The sequence below is a fragment of the Pan paniscus genome, chromosome 9 (assembly GCF_029289425.2).
Source record: "Pan paniscus chromosome 9, NHGRI_mPanPan1-v2.0_pri, whole genome shotgun sequence".
In the NCBI taxonomy this organism is placed as follows: domain Eukaryota; kingdom Metazoa; phylum Chordata; class Mammalia; order Primates; family Hominidae; genus Pan; species Pan paniscus.
In genome coordinates, this window is record NC_073258.2 from 81832474 (window position 1) to 81847970 (window position 15497).

Here is a 15497-nt window from a genome sequence, read left to right on the forward strand (position 1 = left end):
TCCACCATGCATTCCTGTAATAAATCCTAATTGTACAGCCTGTATTATTCATTTTATATATTGTTGAATGAAATGTACTAAAATTCTATTAAGATTTTTTGCATTTATGTTCATGAGGAATATTAGCCTGTAGTAATGTTTTTGTCTGGTTTAGGTATCAAGGTAATGTTGATCAGAAATAATTAGTTGGGAAATGTAGCTCTTTTTCAATTTTCTACAATAATTTGCATAGAAGTGATACTATTTCTCTTTTAAATCTTCAGTGAAATTCACAAGTAAAGTCATCTTGACCTAGGAATGTCTTTATGGGAAGCTTATTAACTATAAATTCAATTTATTTAATAGTTATAGGGTCACTCAATTTATCTATTTTTTCTTGAGTGAGTATATTGGTTACGGTAGCCATAGAGAACTAATATACTCACTCAAGAAAAAATAGATAAATTGAGTATCACTTCTATTAGGTATATATTGAGCTTTAAATCTATCTTCATGCTTTTTTTTAACATTATTGGTCCTATATTCTTTTTAGCCTTTTCCTGTTTATTCTGCCTTATTTTAGATTAACTATATTTTTTCAAATTCCTTTTTACCTTCTTTTTTTAGCTATACCTCTTTGTTTTATTATTCTGGTAATTGTTTTAAGCTTTATAGTATACATCTTTAATTTATTACAGTCTACTTTCAAGTGCTATAATAACATTTCCTATATGGTATATGAATCTTACAATAATATACTTTAATTTCTCCCCTCCTGGACTTTTGTTATTACTGTTAAACATGTTAGTTCTACATATGTTATAAAACCCAAAATACTTACTTAATTTGTTAATATTTTTGCTTTAAGCAATCAATTATCTTTTAAATATATTTTAATTAAAGACTACTTTAATATTCAGCCATGTATTTACCATTTCGGGTGTTCTGTATTACTTTCTGTGGATGTGTGCGCTAACAATTTTTTATTTTTAAATACAAACACTGTACCCACAAGTTAAATATACGAAACTCATCTTTCCATGTCATGACTTAAAGTTTTGGGTTTTTCTACAATTGGTTTATTGAAATATAATTTGCATGTGATGCAATTCACCTATTTAAAGCACATAATTCAGATTTTTAGTATATTCACAGAGTTGCGCAACCATCACCACAATCTAATTATAGGATATATTTAGCACCAAAAAAGAAGCCCTGTACCCTTTTTCAGTCATTCCTTCTTTTCTCTCAGTTCTCCTTTTACCTGCTTCTAGGCAAACACTAATCTACTTTCCGTCTCTGTAGATTCATCTATTCTGGATATTTTATTAAATGGAATATGAACATATTGGTGTTTTGTCATCTTTTCTGACTGGCTTCTTTTACTTAACATGTTTTCAAGATTCCTCCATGTCGTAGCATGTATCAATACTTTATTCTGTTTTATTGCTGGATAATATTCTATTGTATGAATATACTACATTTTGTCTACACATTCATCAGTTGATAAACATTGAGTTGTTTCCACATTTTGTCTATTGTGAGTACTGCTATAATGAACATTTAAGTGCAGGTTTTGGAATAAAGTTATGTTTTCAGTTCTCTTGGGTATATAACGAGGAGTAAATTTGCTGAGTCATATCATAATTCTGTTTATCATTTTGAGGAACTGCCAAAGTGCTTTCCAAAGTGGCTGCATCATTCTACATTCCCTGCCAGCAGTACATCATGATTCCAATTTGTACACATACTTGCCAACACTTGTTTTTTATTACAGCCATCCTAGTGGGTGTGAGGTAAAATCACAGTGTTGTTCTGATTTGTATTTCCCTAGTAGGTAATGATGTGTGATTTTCTCACATGTTTATTGAATGTGAGTACCACCTTTAGAGAAATATCAGGTTCTTTGCCCATTTAAAAAAAATTGGTGATTCATCTTTTTTATTGTTGAGATATAACGGTTATTTATACATTCTTAATACAAGTCCCTTATCAGATATGTGATTTACAAATATTTTCTCTTATCCAGTGGGTTTTAACTTTATTGATAACATGAATTATAGCATTTCTTTTATTGTGGGAATGTCCTATTTACCTACTTTTCCTTTTGTCACTTATACTTCTGGTATTGTATCTACTTAGCAAATACTTTATACAAGCCAATGGCCTAAGCCCTAGGGTATATATACAATCAAAAAAGAGATGTATGTAGTTCCTGCTTTATGTAGATTAAATTTAGTGGGATGCCCAAGCATTTATTTAAAATAACACATAAACACACAATTGCAAACTAATTAGTTCTATGAAGGAGAAAGCAGAGAGCTATGAGGAAGTATAATAGGAACTAAATCTAATCAATGTGTACATGTGTGCATTTGTGTGTGTGTGTGTGTTTCAGTAGAGAGTTGTCAAGAAAGTGTTTCCTGATGAAGCAATGTTTGAATTGAGATCTGTAAGACCAAAAGAGGAAAGGGCAATGAAGAAAGCTTTCTAGGAAAAAAGGACCTGAGCAGACATGTCACCTATAGAAACTGAAACAAAAAGTGTGGAGTTGCAGAGAGAGCAGCGGGGAGAGAAGATCAGATGAGGCTACAGAAGTAAGCAGGGATAACAGCATGGAGCATCTTTTAAACCATGCTAAGGATTAATATTTTCCCTAAGAGCAAGGGAAAGTGATTGGAGGGTTAATCACTTGGGCTACAGTCTAGAAAATAGACTGTGAAGAGAATAAGTGTTAGTGAACTGGCCAGTTAGGAGACAATCATTCAGGCAATGGCGATGATGGTGGCATGGAGTATGGTAATAGTAGTAGAGGTGAAGCAAAGGAAAGAAACTGGAGGGATACTTGCTTAGAAGAATGAACAAGCCTAGATCTTGAATAAGATATGGGACTTTGCACACTGGATTGATTGCCACATTTGTCCTAGAAGGAAGAAGGTGTACTCTGAGCCTCAAGTATTAAAGTTACCTGATCTAATTCTCAAACAAACACTTAGCTGTCCCTCAATAAGATTTAGTACTTGAATTTCTTGCTTTGTTTGGCTTCCAGATCTGATATTATTAACTTATTTTTATCTTTTCACCTATATACAGGCTCTATATCACCCTTCAGATGCAATATTTGATATAAATCTTCAAGTGCTGATATTACAACCACTTCTCTGCTAAATTCTGTGCATTTATCTCCTTATAATTTTTTTTTCTTCTGGCAGCCAATAGTACAACCTGTCTAGTCAAGTTCAATCTTCCAGAACTTTACTAGGCACTAAACTATGTGACTGACTTTCTTACAAGCAACACCCTAGAATGTGGAGTGAGCAAGGAGAATTTGCCCTCTCTGACCATTCACTGCAAACCAAACTCTAGTACAGATAAGCCAGGTCTATAATTGACATGTAATCTTCACCGCTCAGGAACTGAGATGCTTCAACAGTGGGAACATTCTTCATGTTCACAGTGTCTCCTTATCCTATATTTTCCTAATCAGACCACCTATTCACCACACCCTCTGCAGAACACAATAAGAAACGTAATGTTTCTTTCATACATAAAAATTGATAAACTTCTTCCTAGATGCTTAAGCTTTCAGGAACATGGTATATAATTACCCTCTCCTCCTATAATTCCCTATATTATGGCTCCAACATTTGCAGTGCATATTCTTGTAATTGCTCCTATATGTAATTACATTTACATAAAACTTACATAATTTTGCCTGCATTATAAGGTGATGATTCATTTTTCAGAAACTTTTTTGAGGCCCCCAAATAGGATACACTGGAGCTATATTTATTTCTTACATGAAATGCTAAAGAAAGGAAAAGCATATACATATTTATTAGCCTTTCACAGTTAGGCTAGTATTCAGAAATTTGGAAATTGATATTCAAATAGATGTAAGTAGAATGGAAATGAGTAGAAAAGGCATACTCATGTCTGAGTGTCAAATTATTATTTCCATGTAACATCAAGAAACGTGTAACATCAAAAGATATATATTATATACTAAGTATAATAAAAATCAAAGCACTCCATAATGACAGTAAAAATCAAACGAAAGAATTTTCCCCTAAAGTTGCAAATATTCCACTCCATTTATGTGTGAAAGCCACTGGGCTTCAATACATTAAGGCTTTGGATTCACCTGCATCTGGGTTCAAATCCTAGACCTGCAGCTTTTAACTGAGCAATTTTGGACAAGTTATTTAGTTTCTCTGAGTTGAATTTTCCCATCGGTAAAGTTGGGATAATAATACATACTTCACAGCATTGCTATAGGATTAAGTAAGATAGCTAATAGAAATTAAAGAGTGCTTGCTCTACAGTAGGTGATCAGTGAATTTTAGTTTCATTCCCTATCAGTTCTTTTCTTTATAGAATTTTATGGTTTTTCCTGGTGTGTTTTGGCTGTTGGTAGGCAAGACAAGTAACCAAAATTATTTTACATGTGGAGCTAATTAAAAAAAAAAAAAGCAATGGTTTCAAAACGTCGTGAAATATCAGAATCACCTGGAGATTTTGTTAAAGCATACATTGCTGGGTCCCACCACTAGAGTTTTTGATTCAGTAGGTCTGGGGTCGGCCCAAGAATTTGTAGTTCTTAAAAGTGATACATTGCTAGTTGTGGACCACAGTTGGAGAACTGTTGCTGTAATATACGTGCGACAACCAAAACAAGATAATGGGGGTGGGGAGGATTAGGCGGATCATGGCAGACGGGAGGCAGGACTAGATCACAGCTCTGACTCGGACAGAGCAGCGTGTGGAGGCTCGCGTCATGAATCTTTGCTTCAAAATAACTGCAGGAATAAAATCAGGAAACCCAAGAGAACCCACAGACCCTCTGAAGGAAGCAGATTGCTCCTGCAGGACAAAAGAGACACCCCAAACACGGTGAGTGCCCAAACTGTGGAAATGGGAAAGAGAAATCATCTGCCCCTGAACACACACCCTCACTGGGGAAACTGAAGGTCTAGATTACGAGACAAGATTCTGACCTTACCTGGAGCTGAGTCAATTTAGAGAGCCAATTGAAATACAGGGGTAGAGGAAGCAGTGGGAAAAGCTCTGTGAGCTTGCTGGGTCCCCTACCAAACCATTTCTGCCTGGCCTCATAGGGGTCCTTTGGGCTGGTGGACAGAGGTATTGGGAAAAGGCCACAGGGAGAAGGAAATCTCCAGCTGAACTTTGTAACAATTAGAACTGATCAAGAAGTCTCCTGGCCAGAACTCAGGGAAGGGCATGAATCTGGTATGCAGAGTCCATAGGTGGGGGAAAAAGGAAATCCATACTTGCTTTTGCAACTGAGAGGCAGGTAGCTTGGGGCAAGTTCTCAGCCGTGCTTGCCCACTGCCTGGAAACAGACACGGTGCTATTGGGGGTGGGGACATGGTGGGAGTGAGACTGGGCCTTCAGATTCCGTGGGAGCTGGGCGAGACCTGTGACTGCTGGCTTTCTCCCACCTCGCTGACAACCTGCATGACACAGTAGAGATAACCATAATCCTCTTAGGAACATAACTCCACTGACCTGGGAACCTCATCTCCATTGCCCACAGTAGCCGCAGCAAGATCTGCCCAAGGGAAGTCTGAGCTCAGACATGCCTAGCCCTGCTCCCACCCAATGGTCCTTCCCTACTCACCTGTAACTGAAGACAAAATGTGTATACTCTTGGAAGTTTTAGGGCCCCACCCACCTCCTGTTCCTCCCCATACTACCATAGCTGATGCTCTCTGGAAAGTGCTACCTCCTGGCAGGAAGCCAACCAGCAAAAAATAGTCCATTAAACCACCAAAGCTAAGAAATATAAAAGAGTCTGTTTCGCCACCCCACCAGCTCCATCAGAACAGTTGCTGGTATCCATGGCTGAGAGACCCACAGATGGTTCACAACACAGGACTGTCTGCAGACAACCCCCAGTACCAGCCTGGAGCCTGGTAGACTTGCTGGGTGGCTAGACTCAGAAGAGAGATAACAATCACTACAGTTCTGCTCCCAGGAAGCCGCATCTATAGGAAAAGGGGGAGAGTACTACATCAAGGGAACATCCCGTGAGACAAAAGAATCTGAACAATAGCCTTCAGCCCTAGACCTTGCCTCTGACAGAGCCTACCCAAACGAGAAGGAACCAGAAAACCAACTCTGGTAATATGACAAAACAAGGTTCTTTAACACCCCACCACTCCCCACTAGAAAATCACACTAGCTCACCAGCAATGGATCCAAACCAAGAAGAAATCCCTGATTTACCTAAAAAATGATTCAGGAGATTAGTTATTAAGTTAACCAGGGAGGCACCAGAGAAGGTGAAGCCCAATGTAAGGAAATCAAAAAAATGACACAGGAAGTGAAGGGAGAAATATTCAATGAAATAGATAGCATAAATAAAAAACAATAAAACTTCAGGAAACAATGGACACACTCATAGAAATGCAAAGTGCTCTGGAAAGTCTCAGCAATAGCATTGAACAAGTAGAAGTAAGAAATTCAGAGGTCAAAGACAAGCTTCTTGAATTAACCAAATCCAACAAAGACAAAAAAGAATAAGAAAATATGAACAAAGCCTCCAAGAAGTCTGGGATTAAGTTAAATGACCAAACCTAAGAATTACCATCATTCCTGTAGAAGAAAAGATATCTAAAAGTCTGGAAAACAGATTTGGGGGAATAAATGAGGAAAACTTCCCCAGCCTTGCTAGAGACCTAGCCGTCCAAATACGAGAAACACAAAGAACACCTGGGAAATTCATCACAAAAAGATCTTCACCTAGGCACGTTGTCATCAGGTTATCTAAAGTTAAGACAAAGGAAAGAATCTTAAGAGCTGTGAGACAAAAGTACCAGGTAACCTATAAAAGAAAACCTATCAGATTAACAGCAGATTTCTCAGCAGAAACCCTACAAGCTAGAAGGAATTGGGGCCCTATCTTCAGCCTCTTCAAACAAAACAATTATCAGTCAAGAATTTTGTATCCATCGAAGCTAAGCTTCATATATGAAGGAAAGATATAGTCTTTTTCAGACAAACAAGTGCTGAGAAAATGTGCCATTACAAAGCCACCACTACAAGAATTGTTAAAAGGAGTACTAAATCTTGAAACAAATCCTGGAAACACACCAAAACAGAACCTCTTTAAAGCACACATCTCATAGGACCTATAAAACAAAAATACAATTAAAAAAAAAACAAGGTACACAGGCAACAAATAGCATGATGAATAGAATGGTACCCCACATCTCAACACTAACATTGAATGTAAATGGCCTAAATGCTCCACTTAAAAGATACGGAATTACAGAATGGATGAGAATTCACCAGCCAACTATCTGCTGCCTTCAAGAGATTCACCTAAAGGATTCACATAAGGATCCACACAAACTTAAGGTAAAGGGGTGGAAAAAGAAAACATATGCAAATAGACAAGAAAAGCAAGCAGGAGTAGCTATTCTTATATTAGACAAAACAAACCTTCAAACAACAGCAGTTAAAAAAGACAAAAAGTGACATTATATAATGTCTCTATTTATATAATGATAAAAGGCCTTGTCCAACAGGAAAATATCACAATTCTAAACATATATGCATCTAACACCATAACTCCCAAATTTATAAAACAATTACTAGTAGACCTAAGAAATGAGATAGACAGCAACACAATAATAGTGGGGGACTTCAATACTCCACTGACAGCACTAGAGAGGTCATCAAGACAGAAAGTCAACAAAGAAAAAATTGATTTAAATTATATCCTGGAACACATGGACTTAACAGATATATACAGAATATTCCATCCAACAACCACAGAATATACAGTATTCTATTCAACAGTGCATGGAACTTACTCCAAGATACACCACATGATAGGCCACAAAATGAGCCTCAATAAATTTAAGAAAATTGAAATTATGTCAAGTACTCACTCGGACCATAGTGGAATAAAACTGGAAATGAACTCCGAAAGGAAATTTCAAAACCATGCAAATACATGGAAATTAAATAACCTGCTCTGGAATGATTGCCAGGTCAAAAATCAAGGTGGAAATTTAAAAATTCTTTGAACTGAATAACAATAGTGACAAAACCTATCAAAACCTCTGGGATACAGCAAAGGTGGTGCTAAGAGGAAAGTTCATAGCCCTAAACTCCTACATCAAAAAGTCTGAAAGAGCACAGACAGTCTAAGGTCACACCTCATGGAACTAGGGAAACAAGATCAAACCAAACTCAATCTCAGCAGAAGAGAGGAAATAACCAAAATCAGAGCAGAATTAAATAAAATTGAAACAAAAATAAAATACAAAAGATACATGAAACAAACAGCTGGTTCTTTGAAAAGACAAATAAAATTCATAGACCATTAGCAAGATTAGCCAGGAAAAGAAGAAAGAAAATCTAGATAAGCTCAATAAGAAATGAAACAGGAGATATTACAATGGACACCACAGAAATACAAAAGGTTATTCAAGGCTACTATGAACACCTTTATATGAATAAACTAGTAAACCTAGAAGAGATGGATAAATTCCTGGAAACATACAACCCTCCTAGCTTAAATCAGAAAGAATTAGATACCCCAAACAGACCAATAAGAAGCAGCAAGATTTAAATGGTAATTTAAAAATTACCAACAAAAAAAAGTCCAGGACCAGACAGATTCGCAGCAGAATTCTACCACACATTCAAAGAAGGATTGGTACCAATCCTATTGACACTATTCCACAAGATAAAGAGGGAACCCTCCCTAAATTATTCTAAAGCTGCTATTATCCTAATACTAAAACCAGGAAAGGACATAACCAAAAAAGAAAACTATAGACGAATATCCCTGATGAATATAGATGCTAAAATCCTTAAGAAAATACAAGCTAACCGAATCCAACAACATATCAAAAAGAGAATTCACCATGATCAAGTGGGTTTCATACCAGGGATACAGGGACAGTTTAACATACACAAGTCAATAAATGGGATACACCACATAAACAGAATTAAAAACAACAATCACATGATCATCTCAATAGATGCAGAGAAAGCATTTGGCAAAATCCAGCATCCCTTTATGATTAAAACTCTCAGCAAAATCAGCATACAAGGGACATACCTCAATGTGATAAAAGCCATCTATGCAAACCCACAGCCAACATAATATTAAAGGGGGAAAAGTTTAAAGGATTTCCTCTTAGAACTGGAAGAACACAAGGATGCCCACCCTCACCACTCCTCTTCAACATAATACTGGAAGTCCTAGACAGAGCAATCAGACAAGAGAAAGAAATAAATGGCATCCAAATTGGTAAAGAGGAGTCAAAGTGTCACTGTTTGCTGATGATATGATCATTTACCTAGAAAACCCTAGAGACTCCTCCAGAAAGCTCCAAGAACTGAGAAAATAATTCAGCAAAGTTTCCAGATATAAAATTAATGTACACAAATCAGTAGCTCTTCTATGCACCAAAAGCAACCAAGCTGAGAATAAAATCAAGAACTCAATCCCTTTTACAATAGCTAAACAAAACAAAACAAAACAAAAAACTTAATAACATATCTAACCAAGGAAGTGAAAGACCTCTACAAGGAAAACTACAAAACACTGATGAAAGAAATCATAGATCACACAAGCAAATGGAAACACATCCCATGCTCATGGATGGGTAGAATCAATATTGTGAAAATCACCACACTGCCAAAAGCAATCTACAAATTCAATGCAAGTGCCACCAAAATACCATCATCATTCTTCACAGAACTGGAAAAAAGAATCATAAATTAATATGGAACAAAAAAATAGTCCACACAGCCAAAGCAAGACTAAGCAAAAAGAACAAATCTGGAGGCATCACACTACCTGATTTCAAACTATACTATAAGGCCATTGTTACCAAAACAGTGTGGTACTGGTATAAAAATAGGCACGTAGACAAATGGAACAGAATAGAGAACCCAGAAATAAACCCAAATACTTACAGCCAACTGATCTTTGACAAAGCATACAAAAACATAAAGTGGGGAAAGGACAACCTTTTCACCAAATGGTGCTGAGATAATTGGCTAGCCATATGTAGGAAGATGAAACTGGATTCTCATCTCTCACCTTACACAAAAATCAACTCAAAATGGATTAAGGACTTAAATCTAAGACCTGAAACTATAAAAATTCTAGAAGATAACATTGAACAAAACCTTCTAGACATTGGCTTAAGCAAGGATTTCATGATGAAGAACCCAAAAACAAATGCAATAAAAATGAAAATAAACAGCTAGGACTTAATTAAACTAAAGAGCTTTTGCACGGCAAAAGGAGCAATCAGCACAGCAAACAGACAACCCACAGAGTGGGATAAAATCTTTACAATCTATATGTCTGACAAAGGACTAATATCCAGAATCTACAACAAATTCAAACAAATCATCAAGAAAAAAACAAACAATCCTATCAAAAATATTGATAAGGACACGAATAGATGATTCTCAAAAGAAGATATACAAATGGCCAACAAACATATGAAAAAAATGCTCAACACCACTAATGATCAGGGAAATGCAAATCAAAACCACAATGTGATACCACCTTGCTCCTACAAGAATGGCCATAATCAAAAAATAAAAAAAAAATAGTAGATGTTGGAGTGGATGCCAACAGGGAACACTGCTACACTGCTGGTGGGAATGCAAACTAATACAACCACTATGCAAAACAGTGTGAAGTTTCCTTAAAGAACTACCATTTGATTCAGCAATCCCACTACTGGGTATCTACCTGGAGGGAGAGAAGTCATTATACAAAAACGATACTTGCACACGCATGTTTATAGCAGCACAATTCATAATGGCAAAAACGTGAAACAAATCCATCAATCCATGAGTGGATAAAGAAACTGTGAGAGAGATATATATATATATATATATATATATATATATATATATGTATATAACGTGTGTGTGTGTGTGTGTGTGTGTGTGTGTGTGTGTGTATAATTAAATACTACTCAGCCATAAAAAGGAATGAATTAATGGCATTCACAGCGACCTGGATGATATTGTAGACTATTATTCTAAGTGAAATTACTCAGAAATGGAAAACCAAACATCACATGTTCTCACTCGTAAGTGGGAGCTAAGCTATGAGGACTCAAAGACATAAGAATGACACAATGGACTCTGGGGACTCAGGGGTAAAGGGTGGGTGGGAACGGGGTGAGAGAAAAAAGACTTCAAACAGGGTTCATTGTATACTGCTAAGGTGATGAGTGCACCAAAAGCTCACATATCACCGCTAAAGAACTTACCCATGTAACCAAATACCACCTGTTCCCCAATAACCTATGGAAATTAAAAAAAATTTAAATAAATTTTTAAAAAAGTTAAAAAGATTTTTTAAAAGATAATTGGTAAAAAGGGAGAGAAAACCACATTTTCCAAAGTCATATTTACTGTTCTAAACTTTCACTATAATCTACTGAAGAGTTAGAACAATCCCACAGATGGGAATCAGCATACCCAGACTTGCCCTCTTTCGGTGTGGCCTTGGGCATGTTACTTCACTATTCCTAGCTTTGGTTTCTCCATCCTAAAAATTACAGGACTGAAATAGGTCAGTGTTCTTAAAACTGTGTTTTCTAAGCACTGGGAGATCAGAACAAACTGAAGAATGATCTTCGTGGTGGAACTGAACAGACAAGAATTGAACAAACAAGAATCTCATCCCCACACAGATCAGCTCTCCTTATAGAACTCTTAATATAATGTAGTTCTACAGAAGAAGCCAAACCAAATCAAAATAAATAAACACAATCCAGTCTGAAAAATCTTTAGGCTAGATGATATCTGTGGTCACTTTTACCGTGGCTTTCTCAAATATTGAGCTCCACATATGGAGCATTCTGTACTACTACTTTCTGTGATTATAATGATAATCAATAGCAATAAAGACCTTAGACTCTACAAATTTCAAACTTCAAGCTATATTCAATGCACTTTTGGTATTAAGAATTTTTCAATTCCAATGATTTGAAAGCAGATAAGCCATTCTTATTGCTTATGCTAACTCTGTGTGTGTGTGTATCTCAATCTAATAATTTGAGCAATTTCATGATACAGCTAGCATTTCTGAGTGTTTGCTCTGTGTCACCTAGTATATTAAAAGCTTAAAATGTATTTTCTAGTTCAATCCTTTGAAAAACTCTTTTAAGTAATATTATTATTCCCAACCCAGAAATGCATAAACTCTAGCACAAATAATTTAACTAGCTTGCTCATGAGCCACAGGTAGTAAAAGGCAAGGGTGGGACTTGAACCTAAGTCTACTTGTCTATGACTTTATGTTGTACTTATCCTATGAGGCGATTCAAATAATCAGATAGTTATCAAATGGAGCAATTAAAATATATAGATCTCTTTGATACATAAAAAAAATAAAATTTTAAAAAAAACGAGGATATTAAATCCCTCTGTGAGAAGAGCTAGGCTTTCTCCAGCAGGGAAGTTTCATCCAATGAGTAGGAAGAAGGAGAGTTTAAGGTTTGCCCAGAATCACAGGGGCAATGGTATGCACTATGAAACACTATTACTTTATTTCCTTATTTGATTTTTCAAATGTGAGCTTGGCTGAAAGTCTTTAGCTAAGTTAATGACATTAAAACAAACAACAGCAGATGCTAAGTGAATGGCTATAGTCAAAAGCAGCGACAACTGTGTATGTTTTGGGGAGGTGGTAAGATATGAAATAGGGAAAGTATGATGAAACAGATATCCCATTGTAATGCCACCTCCTCGACCGAGAAGACTAATAACTACGTAATGGGTGTTGACTCCAAAGATGCTTCATTTTAATCTTTTAATTGCATATGAATAAAGCTTTAATGGAGCAGATTAGATCCACGGCACAATAATCTAAAGAGACCTGGATAGTGTGTTTCTACAAACTCTGAGCAGGTCAGTAGCTGGATGACTCCTTATAATTCAAAGATACTCATCCCTTTTATTAATAATTGTTTAAGCAATTCAGTCAAAAAATAAGGGATCACCATACAATGAGCCCTATGATTCAGACTGTTATATTCAGAAAATCTTCTTAGAACTCCTGAAGCGATGGTAACTTGCATCCTAAATTGAGTTTTAGAGCTGCTCTGTCTTAATACAGGCTTTCACAGGTGAAACAGTTTCTCGGGATGTTAGCTAACTAACAACACAACCCCAGTCTGGGCTGTGCATTTTTATTTTGCAGCTTTATTCATTATCTATTCTCAACAAGTATCTGTGAAGGTTGAAGAAAAAGAATTATCACAAAATTTATTTAAATAAAGTTTTTACAGAAAAAAGAGAGAGAGAGTAGACAAGGGAAGGACCTTGACCTCAACTTTTTCCTTAACTATGAATCATTGACGCAAAACACTGTATTTTTAAATTTTTCTCATGAGGTATAATTAGAAATTCCAATGAAAAATACTAAGGAATAAACGTAGAAACAGGAGATAAACATGACCAATATGAGAGAAATTTGTTAGCTATTGTAAGATTTTACCTTTTTGATAACTAAATGTCATGAACAACTGATTTTTATAGCATTCTCAGCCAATAAGCACAGGAAACATATAGTATTAATAAAAATAATACTATACAAATGAATAGTGTTAATCCATTCATAGGCTCTTCTAATCCTTCTATTATATGCTAATGCATCTGGCATGAAATTCTATTTATTCTGTTTCTTTTTTCAATGTTTCTCCTGATTTCTTTGTCAAATTCAGCATCTTTAAAGGTAAATAATATTTCATTTTACCAACATGCTACAGTTGTTTGTTCATTTTTCAGAGTAGGTAGTTGAGCTACTTCAAAATGACATTATTTTGCAGGTTACAGATCTTTACAACTTTGACAAGTTCCTGATTTTCACATGACAATAATTTTTATCTCACCTTCTTGAAAAATGCATGCTAAGACTGTGAGCTTTGGGGTTAATTTGTGGTTTTGGCCCCTACATTTTCACATTTAAGGGAAACATCTGTCCTACTAATCATTGTTGTTTTTATGTCAACTGACAATGCATTCAAATACTGATTAAAATAAGAAGACACCATGGGCTTCCAGTGCATATCAAACAGAAGAACAATGAACACCCAGATTACATTAGAAGGACTGTGACTGAAGACATTTAGAGTATGTGTTGATAGGGTAATTACTAGGTGGAGTAAATTGCAATGTAGAAGCCTCAAAAAGTACTTGTATAGTTTCTTTTCCACAAAAGAGGTCTTGTGTTTGAAAAAAAAAAAAAAGAAGCTTTTAAATTCTAATAACTTCCAAAATCAATTGCATCAAGTTCAATTGTAAGAATATTTTTAGTGTTCCTCTCTGAAATGCATAATACATATTAATTTTGAGTGAATAATTTTTAGTACTGGAAACCATACCTGATCTGGTGGTTTCTTCTTCACTCCATGCAGTGAGAATCAATAGATTGATGTGGTGAGACAGTTACCTGGGGTGATCTAAAATGAAAAAGGCATTTTAAAATTAGGAAAAGAAACCTGCAAACTTCAATAATAATAGCCTCATTATAGGATGTTTTTCAGTCAATCAGCAGCATTTACTGTGTATCCACTGTGTACTGAGCCCAGTTTTATGTGGAGATGCAAAAGAAAGAGTAGAGAGAATCTAGCTTAATGCTGATAAATACTTGTGAAATAAATGAATAGTAAATGAAAATAGAAAAAAAAATCATAATCATTTTTCTGGATGACTAGTTGGTATAAATTATTTGGGAAGGAAAGATATCACATATTTGATATATGTATTTATGTAATCATTCAAAAATATTTTAATTTGTATCACTTTTTATATGCTGAGCAGAGAGACATAGTACCTCCGAGCTTAAAGCTTTGGTTTCAAGGTGCGTATACACCGGGGATGCATAAAGAAACTAAAATTTCTGAGATCTCACTGTGTTCAGTGTTTGCCTTTATGAAGCTTATTGGGGTAATCACTTTTGTCTCTCAGAAATATCTTATTTCAACATGGTTATTTACACGGCAACTGGGATTAAGGTAATGAACACCATTTATAGTAGTGTCAAACTCAAGCCTGCTACTGATATCAGTTTACTTTCACCATGACCCGGGGGTAGTTACTAGACAATTCACCAAAGGCTATAGGCAAACCAAAGATATGTATGGCAAACGGATAAAGAAGATCACTAAAAATGATATAGGCCAATGAAACAAGACTTCATGTTTTATTTCTCATTATTGGATTTACAGTTAGAAAGTGTTTGGCACACAGTGAATACTTAATAAAAGCAAGCTAAATTAATAAGTGAGGAACACCAGGAAGATGTTACTCAAATATCTATATCAAATATGCACCCAAATAATAGAAATGCTTAGCACCATCTTTGAATTATCTATGATTATAATCTTTATTTAAAATAAATAATAGCATTGTATTTATAATTGGAAGAAAACATTATTTTGCCAGCTATAGCCATAGCAGTTTTAAATACACACAGAAACTTCTTAAATAGAGGT

General features: G+C 35.5%; 1 protein-coding gene across 1 annotated transcript in view; it reads right to left on the reverse strand.

Moving 5' to 3' along the window:
* TENM4 (teneurin transmembrane protein 4) overlaps positions 1-15497 on the reverse strand; it is a 3002963-nt gene that overhangs the window by 2246584 nt on the left and 740882 nt on the right. The window contains exon 3 of the mRNA XM_063608694.1: positions 14385-14462. The gene's annotated coding sequence lies outside the window, so the exon portion shown is untranslated. The remainder of the gene's footprint in view (positions 1-14384; positions 14463-15497) is intronic.